The sequence below is a fragment of the Cupressus sempervirens genome, chromosome 3, assembly GCF_028749045.1.
Source record: "Cupressus sempervirens isolate cs-2001-9-10 chromosome 3, ASM2874904v1, whole genome shotgun sequence".
Taxonomy (NCBI): Eukaryota; Viridiplantae; Streptophyta; class Pinopsida; order Cupressales; family Cupressaceae; genus Cupressus; species Cupressus sempervirens.
The window spans coordinates 672,407,515-672,425,276 of NC_143120.1; the positions used below are offsets into that span (position 1 = coordinate 672,407,515).

Consider the following 17,762-nt stretch of genomic DNA (forward strand, 5'->3'; position numbering starts at 1 on the left):
AGAGGCTTTGCAATTCATACAAGTGTAAGATATTTTTAAAATAAAATTCCCCACGTTTACATACCATAGGGTGGGAGGATTTGATGAAGAACCTTTGAGGTTTCCTAGATTTTATTTGGATTGTTTCATTCTAGCTGAAATTTGTTATTAACTAATGATGGTAACAATAAAGTTCTTACATGAACACAAGAAGGAAATTTGATTCCATTAAGAATTAGCAACATTTCATACAAAAACTTGGGGAATGCTATAAATATTGAGACTAATTTGAGTGCTTTTTTTTTTAAATTCTATCAAGCTAGACAAGGATTTGATAATAAAGGATTTGTTGAGAGAGTTCTAAAAGTGGGGGACCATTTCTACATATGCCTCACTTACAAGAGTATTGGGAAGGTTGTCTTAATGAAAGAGAAGTTCAAAGGAGGAGTCATTCTAGGATGGTGTTGTCATAGGTTCCAATCTTCAAGTTAAAGGTAAATCTAAAGGGGGTACTAGAGGATGGTTTTGGAGTTGTTGAGCCTGAATACTTAAATAAGAAATATCATCCCGTACCTCCTATTGAATGGTATAAACTCAAAATTTATGATATAATGTAGAGAACTAATAATATTATTGGATACACCAAAACATGGATTCAACATAAGAGGAAGGAAAGAACATCTCTCTCTAAAATTCAAGATATAACCCAATAATTCCCTTCTTCCTCTAGTGTTAATAAAATATTTTCCACTAATTCTATAGGTAATAAAAAGGGTTTGAAGGTAGTGTTTTTTGAGATAGTTCAAAACAAAGTTGTTGTACAAAGGATAGGTCCAAGTCAAGGTTCAAAAAACAAAGTCACATGGCCATGCAAGAACAAACTAAAATAGATCTTGATGTAGATAAAGATAAAAGTGAAGGATCAATGAATAACAAACAAATTTTTTAGACCACCTTGGATATCATTTCACATGTTCTATATTCATTCAGTATACCCATAAAAGGTCCAACAGGGACTGAACCTTCTTCAATGATACCAAATTGGTTGACCAAATTTGTTAACAAGAAAAGAAGTTTGGTTCTAGTCTCTATACCTACAAGAGATATGGAAAATAAATATGTTGCTAAGGACCCAAAAACTAAATAAATGAAAACTCTACACACTTGATAATGAATAAAAAAATAGGGGAGGTAACATCAGAGGTTGCCCTATGTAAACCCAAAGGTACTTCTACAAATTTGAACATCAAATATTTTGAGATCACAAGGGTAGGTTTGTGATTGTTTAAAGAGATAAACTAATGAACATTGGTTAAGTGAGTCCACTTAGCATATACTAATTCAATCCTAGAAAGATGCAAGGTAGAAGAAAGAACCAAAGTAGGTAATTAATGTGGTGGCTGAGTATATTGACTCCTTGGATAGTTTTGGCATTTTTCCCTTGGCAGAAGTGTCCCAAAGCTTTGAAGTAATGTCACTAGATAGTAAAAAGTTGTTGAACTAGGTTTAACAAGGTAAGGTCATGGTGGTTGTTGTATATGAATGGATAGATGGTGTGATCCAAAAAGGTAAATAATTTATTTAGCAATGTGCAACTATAGTTAATGAAGATGGTGCTTTACTAAATGAAGCATGAGAACAAATGCCTACCTAGGAAATAGAGGAAGGTAAATGGTCAGCTATAGTGATACAAATCTCCAACATGGAATAATATCGTCTAGAAAAGTTTTTAGTTGAGCACTCATTCAAGATAGTAGATTTTAGTATATTGTATGTGATAAAGGGAAACATGGCATCGAGATACTCAATCTATAGGTCTACTATCACCAATGCTTATAGTATTGAAACTGAAATCAAATGCATGTATCATAGATTTACTAAAGAAATGAAGATAATAAAACACAACCTGATCCAATTTAATGCAGGAAATTATGATATTGAACCTTTGTTTAAATATTTCAAAATTAATTTAAAAAATTCCCAAGGAAATAGTCAACCTCACTTTGGCACATTTTACTAAAGGTAGCACAAATTGAGTCCATTTTGACTCTTTATATCCACTTACTAGAATATATAGGACGACTATGTTGGTCTGGTTTTCACCTGAATTTTACTCTTATGAATCTCTAAGTGAGTGATCCAGTCCCCTTTGTAAAAAATTAGGGTTTTGTGTTTTAATTGTGGCTAACCCTAGAATAACTGTAATCTTTTTTTCACTAAGTGTTTCCCTAGAAAGATTTGGATTATGTTTCATAGCATGCCTTTTCAAAATAGAATGCACAGAAAAAACCTTTTCAATGCCCTTTTTATTTTTCCTAGGTACCTTTAATTTTTTTTTGAATTATCTAAACATTATCCTAAAGTTATCAAAACAAATTTAACCTAAGCTTTCATTTTAATTTTCCACGAGTTTACTTTTTTTATCTAAAAAATCAATTGAATAATGATAACCCTTGATCTTAAGGAAGATCAAGGGTTGTCACTATGTCACCATAAGAAATCATGTGCTATTTATTCCTAGTGATATAGTGACCAAGCAATATTGCCCATGGGACCCAGTCAATAAAGAAGTGAGGTTTTAAAGCATAAAGTCTACACTATTAGATCATCTCATAATCGATAGTGGTTGCTTTGTCACCATGGAAAACCACAAGGTTTTTATCCTTGGCAACATAGTGACTGCCTACAACATGGATACGTGGTAGGACCAACCCTTGAAGATGGCATCATAAAATTCCATGTCATTAATAACTTGTTAGGATGCTAGGCTGTTAGCATGTTAGATGCCATGAGGAATTCACTTTAAAAGGAGTGGAATGTTGATCTGCACCATCAGATCTTCTCAAGATCGATGGCGGTCACTTTGTCACTAATAGGAGTTGCATAAAATTTATCATTGGTGGCATAGTGACCAAAAGGAAATAATGTGGGCCCACTCTATTTATAAAAAAATTATCATGTGAGAAGATATGACTTGGGATGTAAAGAGATAGATAAAACATGATTTCTTATGCCAAAATAGTCCAATTATGGAGTGCAAATGTGACCTAGAATGCAAAAGAGGCTAGCTTTGTGAGATTTGATAGATGCTTTGAATCTAGGTTGAGGAGACTTATATTAAGGGACAATCCTAGAATACCTAAGGTACTATTGGATTTCATCAAGCCTATGGATAATCCTACTAGTTTGAAGGTGTCCCTTGATTGGGAAGATATCATAGCATATCCTACATCTATAGTTTTTAGAGTATATGGATTTCAAGGAACTCCATGTGTACTTCCTTAGTACATACCTCTAAAGGTGAGAATAGCTGAAATGCAATGGCAGAAGGTGGACTGGAGGAAGCACAAATGACTGGTCAATCAAGAGGTTTAATTTTCCCATCTTGTACTATTGCCCATCAGTTCATAATTACCAAGGGTGGTTTGTTGCTCCTATATAACTTTTTAGATCAATAAAAAATGGTTGTTTCTCATCATCATTTCAATGATAGTGAAGGATTTTTTAATATTTTTAGATAGAGGGCTAAGACTGGAGCCAAGGAACATCAACCTTACTTCCCTAAAGACATAATAAGAAATGAATTCTCTCTCCAAGAGCAAGAGATCAAAAAGGAGATGCGGAGATTTTTCTCCAAGGTCTTAGAATTTATTAATTTTTCAGATAAGAATTATAAGCCTCTAAAAGATGCAAAGATAGAGGCATCTAAGATAAATAAATTGATGATTACTTTTCCTAAAGTTATAGAAGCAATGAATGAGAAGAAGACATTTTTAATTAATTATTATCTTGATAAGGCCCAAGAGGTCATGAAAAGGTTTCCCTTTACCTCTGTAGTAGGATCAAGGCAATTGATTATTTAGAGGAGGACCAGCAATAATATCATTAATAATAAAAGGTCTACAATTGACAAAGGAAAATAGATAGTTAGGTCAACCAGTTCTACTATTGAGGAGAGGCCTAATGAGCCAAAGGTTAAGAGGTAGAAGATAGAAGAAAAACATGTGCCCCAAGTAGAAAAATACTCACCCTCTCAATCCTAATTACATCTAGGAGATGAGTAGCTCACCAAAGAGTAGATGGAACAATTAGGATCCCAAGGGGGGGGGGGGTTTATCACTACTTCAAAATTAGAAGAGGGGAATCCTCAAGAGCCTCACATGCCTAGTTTGGAATTAACTATTATTGATTACAGGGTAAAGGAATTGGACCTTGTAGTAGAACAAGCTAGTCAGGAGTTTCTTTATGATGACACCGTTGTCAAATCTAGAGCTTTCTACTAGTTTTCATGGAGGAAAAATATTCAACTATTTGAGGAAATATGTAATAAGATGAAAGTAGAGCATCTTGAGATGGAAGAGGTAGCTCTATATAATCAAATAAAAGAGGAAATTATGTAAGAGTTTAAGAACTTGACCTCTAAAGAGGGAAGAAAAATGATAAAATTATCTGAGGTCTTGCTTCTACCAAATTGGGACATTGTTGATGCAATGTTTTTAACTTTGTTACTAAGAAATTGAATGTAGATAAAAAGGTGAAAAAGGAGCTAAAAGGTGCCAAATTTAGTGAAGATCATGTTGCCTTAGTCATTTGGTCTATGAGAAAAGGATCCGGAGCCAGTTCCTCCCAACCTGATGATACTGGTATAATTGGAAACTTGATTGTAAAAAGGGTAGAGGACACTCCAAATAAAGAGGCCACCGAGCTAAATGTTGGAACAACCAACCTTACCCTAGCCACAGTCCTAAGGGAGAAAAGGGATAGATTAGAGTTACAAGAAAAATATGAAAAAGTTTTGGCAACTTATAATAAAGAAGTCCATATGAAGATAGAACTTGAGAATAAGATGATGGGGCACCAAGGATAGTCTAGAAGGCCTAGAATCACTTATCCTTGTCTACCAATGCAGCCTATTAAATCCACTCCTCTTATAGAAATTCCACACACACCATAGAGGCCTCAATATTATATTATAGAGGATTTTGAAGTAGAAAAGAGCAAACTGTGGGCATTACAACTAGGATAGGTTGTATATTAGTTCACAATTGCTTTTGATTCAATGGATTAAGTAAATGCTTTAGTGAATGTGATATGATTTCCAGGTAGTAAGAAGGATATGCATAAGAATGAGTTTTAGGGAAGATTATTGATAATATTGATTGTAATGCAATCAATTAGGTAAAAATATTTGAATATACTCTAAATCCCAATGGATGAGGCACTGATCAACTAGTTCAGTTTTTATATGAAGAAATCATGGACAAGCATCAAGAAAAATCTTAAAATCAAAATCAATTTTACTTTAAATTTATGAAGAGTATCATAGCTGATCAATACTTGTTTGTATTCAATCTCTATGTTTTAATTAGCTACTATTACCTAGAATTACTTGTAAATCTAAGAAGATTTGTAACCAATCTGTTGTAGGGGATAAATATTGTAATAGAATGTCATTGAATGAATGAAATGTGAAGATAATATCAAGTTTTAAATCTTTTATCCCTCAAGTGCACCCACCCTAGTTTTTTAGAGCTAAAAAAGTAAAAATCTTTATGATTTTGTTGAAGTTGGGTCCAAATCTAAAGACCATCTAGCTAATCATGGGAAGTAGTTGATCCTTAGGTTATTTTGATCTTCACCATCTTGGTATTAGGCATCTTATTACTTGGTAGTTAAAAACACCAACAAACTCAACATAATCAAATGGGATTATAACATATGGAGCATGTGACTACTAAGCCTAAGGACTAACAACTTGAGTGGGATTCATGAATTCATCGGTGTCTATTATGGATGGAAGCTAGCACGAGATGTAGGTGACAATGAAGAACAAGTTGGAAATGAAACCCATGGTTCACCAAGTTAATGGGTTTTTTTAGAATATGTTTTAAATACTTTTGAACTCAAGGGACTTGTTTCCCCTTTATGAAATTTTCTATTTTTATAAGCATTTTTGCTAATTGTCAAGGGGATTGGGTTTTCACAGAGACCCCCTCTAACATAAACCATTTAAGATAGAGTTGAAAGACTATTTAAGGGTTAGAAGATAAAGAAATGAGTATAGGATGGTTTTTTTCTCCTTTTTAGTATATAAACAAATATTATATTTTTTTATGGTGATAATAGAAATGACTTGGGTATATGGTATGTGATGAATTCCTTGTGGTTGAATTGAGAATCATTCCAAAATGAATGAATCATAGGATTAATATGAAACTGTGTGTTTGAGATTTAATTGAAGAAATTTCCTTTGAATTATTTAATTTATTTTGGTCTTTAATAATCAATAATTACATGATTCGACTATCACTTTTGTCTCATAAGAAATCTATAAAGGTTTGAACATAGGAAGAACTTTTTTCTTTCTTTATTAATTCCCATCTCTTGTTGATGACTATGTTAACATGAATACTGATGATACTACTTTGGGGGACTATCCTAAGCATTGGAAAGTATTGACATGTTGCATTCATCACTATGTTTATCATTGATGTCAACATAGTATGGTTTCTATAAAGACTAGTTGAGTAACATGGTTTGATTGTCTAGTGATGCACAACCATGAACATGTTATTTAATATGTCCTAATGATGTGGTTCAATGTGTAGACTCTAAGTCAAATACCTACAGAAGTTGTACTTGATTTATAGAGAGTAGTATAGAAATAGAGCATTAGGAAAGTAATTCCTAATACATTTGTGATAATAGTTGGATATGGATTCACCCTTCCCGAGTTATATTGGTGGATTATATATTCTAACAATTAGTATTAGAGCATCTAGTCCTTGAAGGATAAACTTAATAGCTTTGAGAAATTGATGGTGAATCTTTTTAGAAAGGATAGTACTAGATTTTATGGGGCCAACTATGAGAGTTGGAAGGTTCAGATGAAGACTCATCTATTGTGCATAGGTTTGGGTTATTGGATCTTGACTAAGAATGAGAAAAAAATTGTTGGAGAAGAAAAGCTTGAAGAATGCAATTAAATAGAGAGAGATCTATTCATGTGTAACATGAGAGAAAGAGAATCATTACTTTCATCCCTTCCTAAGGATGAGTACAATCAGCTAAATTCACTTCAAACATCTCATAAAATTTGGAAAGCATTAGAATCTACTTTTGAAGGTGGTACACATGCAAAGAGAATTAGATTGCATAATTGGATGTGTGCATTTTAAGAGCTAAAATGATGGAAGATAAATCTATAAGAAACTATACTAGTAGAATATTATAAATTGTTGTAGGAATTTTGTCTCATGGTGGAACCAAGGAAGAAGATGAGGTTGCATAGAAGATCTTGAAAAGTTTGATGCCAACATTCAAGAAAGTAGCTCAGATGATTAAGCTATTGATACCTTTCATTAATGATTTTACCAAGGAAATGTTGCTTGGAAGATTAGAAGATATAGAAATAGAACTGAGACAGTTTGGAGATCTAGAAAGAGTGGAAATAGGTTTTAATGCCCTTAACATTCACCTTAATTAGACAAGGAGTGCAAGCACAAGTGGAGATTTTTTGGTAGCAATAGATATGATAAAGACAAGAAGATTGAGGAAGGCATAGCCCTTCTTGTGAAAGAGAAAACACTAGTAAATTTGATCTCAATTTTCAACGAATTTTGGTCAAAATTTTAACCCAAGTTGGTCAAAATTTTGACCAAGCAATTTGTGGCAATTTTTCTCATCAAAATTTCAACCAACTTGCAAGTTGGTCAAAATTTTGACTAATTCTTTGTAGAAAACTTTCAAGAATTGGCCAAAATTTCCACTAATGTTTTGTCAAAAACTTTCAAGAATTGGTGGAAATTCTTGGTAGAAAACTATCAAGAATTGGTCAAAATTTCCACCAATTATTGGTTGAAAACTTTCAAGAATTGGTGGAAATTTCAACCAATTCTTGGTAGAAAACTATCAAGAATTGGTCAAAATTTCCACCAATTCTAGGTCAAAAATTTTCAAGAAATGGTCAAGATTTTGACCAAACTAAGTTGTTGTTTTTAAATAGAGCGGGTGAATTCCCCAGCAAATGCCTAGTAATGGTTCTTTTAATAAATTGATACATATTGCTTCTAAAGTGATGTCATTGGCATGTGTAAGATGAGTCACCATATACTATGATAAAATAAATATAGAGTTTGGAAGATGTTGATTTGGGAATACATCTGCAGTGAATGCAACATTAGAAATGGTTTGCGGGTTCTGACTTTTCTAATGTTGCATTCTTCATGATGCAGTGTGATATGGATTTCTCCATTTGCCAAATTATTATTACAAGAGGTTCCACCCCTGATTTAGTGGATGAGATGTTTGGTAAATTATAAAGAACTAAAGTTTGTTGAATTGATTACTACCCTCACAGACCAATTAGTATAATGCATGTTTAAGCACAACTCCATAAGCGGTGGAAAAAACATTTTTGTTCATCTTCAATGTGAAGAGGTGCTTACACTTAGTTTTACTTCTTTTTTCTACTATTTAAATCCAACTTTATTGACAGTTAACCCATTTGTAGTTATGCCAGATTAACCCATATGTATTACCTGCTTGATTTGCAGGATATGGTAGCATTTTCTTGTTGTGTATATGATGGGGGCGAGGAAGAAAAGGAAGAGTTGCATGTTGCTTGAGAAAAAGGCTAGAGGGGCAATTTCAACAGAATAGGCCATATCATTAAATACAAAGAAATTAGGAGGAATGGAAAATGTCCATTAACTCCAGTGGAGGTTTTTTTTTAAGGCTCTGGACCGTCATACAATTCACTCTTTACATATTATGGCATCTTTCAAAATCCAATCTCACATGACATTTTTTCTAATTGCAACTTAAAAAGTTTATTAGTTGTGGACTTTAAACATTTAACATGTAAACTATTAAATGAGATGATGTAAAACATGTCCTAATCTCAATTTAAAGCTTCTAGTTTGAGCTCAATGACTAGCTAGTATTGTAAAATATAAAGAATAGTGATACCTGTTTGAAGAGTCTTTAGAATCTCAACTCTTTTTCTTAAATAGGTCATTGTTGTTAAATTTTCAAACCAACAGATTACACTCAGAAAACTAATCTTAAATGTAAATTATATCTTCAATCAAAAAATCAGATTTAAGTATGATATCTTCTATAAATGCTCTTCTGAAATTACAAACAACAATAAGAATTTTGTCTCCTATTAACTAAAATCAATTACATTGCACTCAACTTCTTTCTCTACATGTTTTTTGCTTTGCACTTGGTTATGTTCCTTAGGCCTCTTCCATGTAGTAGGAAAAATATCTAAGCATTACAAATACACATTTTAAAGGAGCATTAAATTAGAAAAATAAGCTTTATCATTAAAAACTAAAGTAGAAAGTGAGAAAAATAGAAGATAGGAAGGACATTGCTTGAGAAATAAGAACTACAACTAAACTTTAGAATCCCTTCAAATATAGGACCTCTACTATTTAGGTGATTTGTGCTTCCTCACTTCCAAATTTCATCTCACAATTTGGTTATTCAATTTGACCATCTAAACAAAAGAATACAATTATTTATTTATTTTCTTGTAATGAAAGATAACAACATAAAATATGTATGTCATTTCTCAAGTACTAACATCTCAAGCATCCTATTGAAGATCCTAATTTGTCATTAAAGATAGGAATCAAAATTTCATTTGTTATCCCTTTGGAAAGATAAAAATGGAACAATGATTTCCTAAACATATAAAAAAAAAAAAAAAGATAGAAAGTTGAGTTTCAAACATAACATTCAAACTTACAAAAGTTCTTGTTGCGTTCCATTACTATCTGAAGGCCAACCTTGGGAAGCATCCCACTTTACCAAAGATGATCCCATGTCATCAGAAGTAGACCTTGTTGATGTGAACTAACCTTTGTTGGATTGCGTCTTGCACAATAAGAACATTATTGTAATAAGGATTCAGGATGCTAGGAGGGCTAGTAGGGCTGAAATGCATTTTTATTCCTATAATTTTGTATTACATAAAAGTTATAAATCAAAATAAAGAGGGCTCACAAACTTCTCCTATATTCCCCTATAAATATTGATCCTTTGCATTCAATGACTTTTAACTCATTATCATGTGATGGGATGCCCCAGTCAATGCACAGATTCCTTCTGTTTACATACACAAGAAATACATTGTCCGTGAATTTTGTTCATTGGAATATGGACTATCTCAATTTATACTATTAAGGATTAATGCAATATCTTGAGAGATTATAGATTGACTAAACAAAAAATGTGGCTATTAATTAGCCCGGGTTTTAAAAGATGGCAGATCTGATGATATGCTCAGGAACTAGATAACCTCTTAAAATATAGAAGCAATTAAACAAGCTATAGTGTGTCTCTTTACTATTGATATTTCAAGAATAATGGAATAGTTGAATTTCTTAGAGCTGCAAGATTGTTCATGAAGATATATGAAGTAAAATTTATGTCCATTTTATTAGACTAATAAAATTAAGACTTTAATATAAAGAATAAATTATAACATGATCAATAGCCACACTATTATGCATTTTTTGCAATTGTTATAGCTATAGATTTTGTAAATAATCATACCTTTTAACTGCTTTTGGCAAGGCTCCACTTCCATCAAATCATGGCTCTTCATGTTTTCCTTGACAAGCTAAGGTTAGTGACAAGAAGATTCAATTTAATAGCCCATCAATTTATATCAATTACAAGAATGGTGCAAAAAATTAAACCTTTATCTCCTTGATATCAGTCCCTTGGATAGTAGTAAGGGCAGGCTATTGTGAAGGACAAGGGACAACCTTCTATGCAAGGTCAAATGTCAGGTCCTTGGAAAAGGAAATTTTTTTGTGTATATCATTGGACTATACAGATAAGTACTCTTGTATTTCATTGTGGCTATGTCATGTTGATAATATTAATCCATGTGATATCTACATAAAAACATTTAGAATTTCCTATACCCTTCTTGACAAAAAACTTACTTGATGAGTGAAACCATCTATATGGGGCAAACGAGATCAAATGTAAATTTGTAACTTGTGTATGTTGAAAACTAGTAATCAACGAGATGCTACAAATGTGCTATGTCAAACCAACTCATGCCAAAAAATAAAATATGAAAATAACAAAGAAGAAAAAAGATGGAAACTAGTCAATATCATGTTTATGTATTTCTATTGTAAAGAAAAAAGCCTACATTGACAATTGACAAAAGGTATTAGTAGAAGTCCTTTCACTAAAATAAATTTCTCTAATACCAATTTTTTTGGCATGTCCCATCTGATTGAGATGGGCCTTCAACATGTAAGAAAAGAGTAACACAAATCTTGAGAAATCAAATTGGTTAAAAAATATGTCTTCTAGTACGATCCACCAATTCCAAGTTATTAAAGTCCAGTTTACCTAAATTTGAGAACAAAACTATGTCTCCTTACTTAATCTACTCTAAATTTTTTAAGACAATGTCCACATGAGCCCCGAACACATGTATAAATTTTGTTCTTTCAACCTTTTATATAGAGACATAGTGTAGAGTATGGAGTGTAGACACCACAAACTATTTATTTATGCCTTGTAACATCCCTAGGCATTGCTAGAAGTATAAATAGAGAAAACAAACAAAGCATGAATTTAGTGTCACTCTGGTTAGCATAGATTTAAAGAGATAAGTTTCAAAGTTTAAAGACTAGATTAAATGTTGAAGATAATTCAACCCTTTTTGTTGAGTTAATTACATTTTCTTGCCTAACGAGGATCAAAATATGATAAATTCATCTTATTTAGATGGTTTATCTAGAAGAACCTAGAAATTGATGGTGCATTAAAATTGAAGCTAGAGAAACAACCAAATTATGGATCCACTCAGTTACCTTAATCTTTAAAAAAAAGGTTGAGCCCTAACAACATGAATGCCTATAAAAAGTAAATCCTACACTATAAAAGATATAGATGAATCCTTTTGAAGAGAATAATTCTTTTTGTACTTTACTCTGAGGTGAGTTTCAAAATGAGCATATGGTTTTATCTCATCTATTCTCTATTCCCTAAAGATTTACTATCTTTCATTTTTTAACAAAATCATTCAAATTTGATATACAAATCTGATGTGCAAAAAGAAAGAGCAAGGTAATTAGAAACACCATTGATTGACTCACCTTCATGTATTGCAATAGAATGTTTATAGTAAAACAAAGATGTCTAAATGTAATTAGTACGGAAAATAAAATAGGAAGTACCATGTAATCACCTTGGAAATTCATTTTAGATAAAAACCAAATAGAGATTTAACAAGAGGGATCATATTGCAACTAAAATAATGTATTGCTATAAATATTGCAAATTATGTGATGAAAGATATTTCCCTATTAGGCCTCCTAAATAGGTATTTCATCCACTCACAAACCTTACAAAACACTTGGCAAAAAAACTACAGTTTCAAATACCCTTTTCAAAGATATTGAATATATCTAGAACATGGATATAGGTACTTTGAACGATCGCCTAGAACCAATTCCCTGCAGCCTTTACAACTAGCCCATCAGGCCATTTTTACAAAGTGAACCCTCAAAATACTTGTCTCTAAATCTTTACACCCACAAACAATCTTGTTACAATGCCAAACCTTAGATTTCCTAGGTATCGAGTGATGTCATGCCCATCTTCACACCTAACCACAAAACCCTCCCTTTTAAGATTACAAAATTAGGGCTTTCTAAATCTAATGACTCCAAGTATCTTGAACACCTTGTATTGCATTTGTAAAAACATAATCATTCATAAAATTACCCTCTCATTCAATGATCTCACTCAGACCAATACATGGCACTAAGAATGCACAAGTTCCCTTTTAACCCTCTACTTTAGGGAATTAACATGTAATCTCCATGATCTCCTTTGCACTCCTAGTGTTATAAAATCCTATAATACACAATTCTAGACCCATTACATAAGGAAAAATTGTCACATAAAGTGGAATGCATCATATCCACATGATAGCCCTCAAACTATGAAGAAATTGTCAGATATAACAGTCTACAGGAACAACTAAGGTGAATTGAACATAATTGTTTAAATGAACTTCAAACCATACCAAATGAATGTTAGAACATTATTCTATAATATCCAATATGATTTCAATCAGAAAGAAGATTTGCAACCACCAACTTGTAGAGAAAATATTGCATTATCAGATTTTTTGTCTTACAACCCAAATCCTTCCACACCATCCATTCAGCTCTCTAGTTTCTAGTCTTTGCCATTTTCTTTAATGTGATCCTGAATAATTTACAATACAACCATCTTTGACTTCCAATCCCTTTCTACTCACAATTTTTTTCATTTTCAATCCTTCTAGTAGAACTAACAACTTTGTCCTCATTATTGAACTTGGTGCCAAAAAATTATGATCCTCCTTTTATGAAGGAGCCTAAAGGATAGTGAATAACCATTCCCTCTCCCTATGGTTTAGGGGTGCCTTTGGCAGCCCCATGAAAATTCAATTTTAAAAACCATCCTTAAGTGAAGATACTTTCTTGCTAGTTGATAATTTTTAGTCTTCACAACTATTCCAAAAATGTGAATGTAAGTCTCATTATTATGCATCACTTAATTTAGAGCTAATTGCAATTAGTTAGGGTTGGTAATTAAACTATGGTATTAAAGTGGGTTAAGCATGAGTAGAAAATTTTTAAACCTTTCATAATGAAAACCCATATTCAAATCCACAAGGAATATTTTATATATTCATATGCAAAATTACACCATCCAATTCTGGGTGTTGTAAAGAAATTATGGGTGTTGTGGAACTCGATGGGTGAAATGAGGTACAAGTCTTGCATCTCATGTGGATCTGATGCAAGGTTACCACTTGGTTATGGCACCTCATCCCAAGGACTCTTTGAAAGGGGAAATTACCAATGGAAAAAAAGTCAAATTCAGTTATGCTTTTTGAAATCTTCTTACTAGAATTTCAATGAGCGAAACGAGCCAATTTTTGCCATCTAGAGCTTGGTTTTAGTCAATATTTTTTGGTTATAGAGATTTATACCTTAGGTTTTCCACATTGATATTGTTAAAAATCAATCTTAATTTTTTAATTAGTGAAACATGTATTTGATAATAGGGACATTTAAGCAAATTCAATTTGTTTGATATATATTTATTTTAGAGCTAGTAGGCTATAAAAATTGGCATTGAATTGAGGGTTGCATAAGCATATTTCAACATCTATTGTTATATGCTTTATTGGAATTTTGTATGTGCATTTCAGTTAAAATGTGGATTGCAAACTATATTAAAATGTGGGGAATTTTTTTTAAAAAGAGATTAAAAAATTAGCACTTCTCTCCTGTATAAATTAAATTTCATCATGATTTTTTTGTTGATATAAATTGCTTATTTAATTTTTTCTACATTCATATCCACAACAAGACCATTTCACACTATATATGTATGAGACGATGTGAAACCTTTTTCAGATGCATTTTTGCCAAGGTTTCTAGTCTACATGTAGAATTGGTAAGACAATTTTTTTTACTATGACATCACTGATAATAAATCCATAGTAATGTTCCTATGTTAGAAAATGGTGCTCAGAAAAATTAGGCCTTCACCACTGTGGTTGCATGTTTGGTTTATCTCTAATTTTCTTTCCCATTTATCAAGTTATGAGTGTTTTTTTGGAGTTTTAGCACCTTAATACATGCTAATATTTGCAAGATGGGAAGGTTGTAGATACATTGGAGGGTGCAAATCCATTATAATTGGCCAAAAAAGTGGCCAAGGTGTCTAGTTACATAGACATTGCCAAAGCAACTAGTCGTGCTAGTCTTGGAATGTCTACTAGTTCAACTGTTATTAAGATAGTGAAACAAATATATAAGTCACCTCAGACTACTAAAACTGATATAGAGTTTGGTGATGCAGTTAAGAGAAAACTACAACAACTTGTGAATTCCAAACCAATCATGTTTTTTATGAAAGGGACACCTGAGTAGCCACGACATGGATTTAGCAGAAAGGTTGTGGATGTTTTGAAAATAGAGGGTGTGGAGTATGGGAGCTTTGATATTATAAGTGATGAACAAGTGTGGTAGGGCTTGAAGGCATTATTTAACTGGCTGACCTTTCCACAACTATATTGTAAGGGTGAGTCTCTTGGAGGCTATGATATCACCCTTGAATGATGTGAAAGTGGGGAATTGAAACAAATATTTAAAGACCATGGCTTGTTCTAAATCACTCATGAGTCTGGTGAATTAATTGCAAAAGCTACTTCTGCTAAATCCAAACTTGATACTACTATCTCAAAGTTTTGACAATGGTGGTATAGTGGACTCAACTAGTATAAGTGAATCATTAAGTTCTTGACTAGTGAACATCATTAATTCCAACCCAATCATGCTATTTATAAAGGGCACTCTTGAAGAGCCATGTTGTGGTTTTACTTGAAAGTTTGTTGAAATACATAGAGAGGAAGGTCTAGAATTTGGGAGCTTCAACATTCTAACTGATCAAGAGGTAAGGCAAGGTCTTAAAACATATTCTAACTAGTCTAGTTATCCACAGTTGTACATAAAAGGTGAGCTTATTGGTGGATCAAATATTATGATAGAAATGTACAAAAGTGGAGAGTTGAAAAACATTGCCTCAAAAAAAGGAGTGCTACCCACAGAGTCACTTGATGATCTATTGAAAAAAAATAGTTAATTCTTCTCCTCTCATGCTCTTTATGAAAGACACACTTGATGCCACTCGATGTGGTTTCAGCTCAAAGGTTGTAAGTGCTTTGAATGAAGAGGGTTTAAACTTTGGTTATTTTAACATTTTGAGTGATGAAGAGGTCAAGGAAGGACTAAAGACTTATTCTAATTGGCCATCATTTCCATAGTTATATCACAAAGGTGAGCTTACTGGGGGATGTGACATTGTTTTGGAAATGCACAAGACAAGAGAGCTAAAGTCATCCTTGATAGAATAGAACTAATATGTAAAATGGGATAAAGATTCTAAACTCAAGCTTATCTAGTTGTTGACTTTTGTCTTTTTGGTACTATTGTATGGCTTCATCCTTTACTAGATTTTCCAGAGAGAGTAGGATTCTGTGAATGGTGACTCAAGTTTTTGAATTGTTAAAGGAAGTGTATATTGTTTAACTCACTTCAAAAACTTTTTTAACTCTTTGTTGTATCTATAATGTTAAAAATTGGTAATTTAGGTGCGAATGAAGACATTAATTTTGTTTTCTTTACATTTTGACTCATTAGACCTTATTTTTGACTGAGTATCTTTTTAGTTGCTTTTCTTCTATTAATTGGGTCTCCTTTCAATATTGATTTTCATATTTCATGGCTAATATGGAAAATGCTATTATGGGGATTCTTGAGCAATTAACATGCAAGTTTTATTAATATATTGTCTCATGTCTTCTTATTTTTGAGCTTGGAACTATTGATACTTGTGTTTGTGAGTGTTTCTTTCCTTGGAATTAAATGGAGAGGAGCATTCTGCCATATGTGTTTCTACCTGGTCCAATATTTACTACAGTAATTAAAGGAAGACAATTTTTTGCATGAACAATTGAAATTGAAATGGTATTAAACTACACTATTTTTTATTGCATGCCCACTATGTGGCAAAGACATTGAATAGATTTGGTTAGTTTGATGCTTATTATTTTGGACACACTACAAGATATGTGACTTGCACTAAAATCAATCAAGCACACCTAGTTCTAAGACTATATGAAGACTACAATATGAGGGTAGATGTGAATGCCAAAGATTGTGCTATAAGAATGTTGACAGGAATGAAAAATATTTAAAATGCCCACAAAAATACTTAAAATATATTAAAATATGGGCTCTGTTGAATAGCATTTTAACTAGTCAAACATTAATATTCTAAAACTACAAGTAGAACAATTTTTTTGGTCAAGAGGATAACCATTGTAAATTATGTTGTAATCCATTGGTGTTGGGAGCTCAAATCCCAAGAGGATGAATAATCAAGCTCATTTGGTTTAGTGTTAAGATAGAGATATCCATTTCACAAAAATTTGTTGGGCTCATATGATCCAATATTATCTTTAGTGTTAGAGCCTTTCCATTTGACAATAGAATAATATTTAATTATTGTTGATCTTTCCATAGCCTTTGAGAGTAGAAAACACAGGACATAGAAAGAACATGATCAATGGTAAGATGTTACTAATTATGTGTTCCCTTGCAAAGTTTAGACAATAGTTGATTGCAAGAAATTCATAGTAAAGACTGACCACAATAGTCAAAATTCTTCCTAAGACAAAAAAGTCTATGACTTAAATAGTAGATGGCAAAAATTGATGAATAACTTGCAAGCATCTTAATTCAATATTGAATACACGAAAGGCTAAAATGACATTATAACTAATACCTTGTCAAAAAGATTTGGCTTATCTAAGTATCGACCAATACCCAAGAAGATCAATTGCATAAACCCTATGGGACATTGCAAGAATAGGCAAATTCTTCCTCCATCCATTTTATCACTACAAAATGAGCCTTACAAAATTGTATAAGCCTTACAAAACTATACCCATGATAAATGGTAGGGGGTTAGGGCACATAGTTTTGATGAAAAGTGTTAGATCAATAATGCAGGATTAAGTTCCCATCCTTCCAGCAATGTGCAATCTTTCTATTGGTTTAGCTACCTCTCTATCCATCCCAGCAGTGAACCCACCCAAGATATGAAAATGTCACAATATCATTAATAATGGCTTTAAGAGTCCACCCAATAGCCTGGAAACAAGCATGACT

General features: G+C 32.5%; 1 pseudogene; it reads left to right on the forward strand.

Moving 5' to 3' along the window:
* The window catches only part of LOC149568516 (monothiol glutaredoxin-S11-like), a 145,130-nt pseudogene extending 129,187 nt beyond the window's left edge, over positions 1-15,943 (forward strand).
* Positions 15,944-17,762: the final 1,819 nt, after the last annotated feature.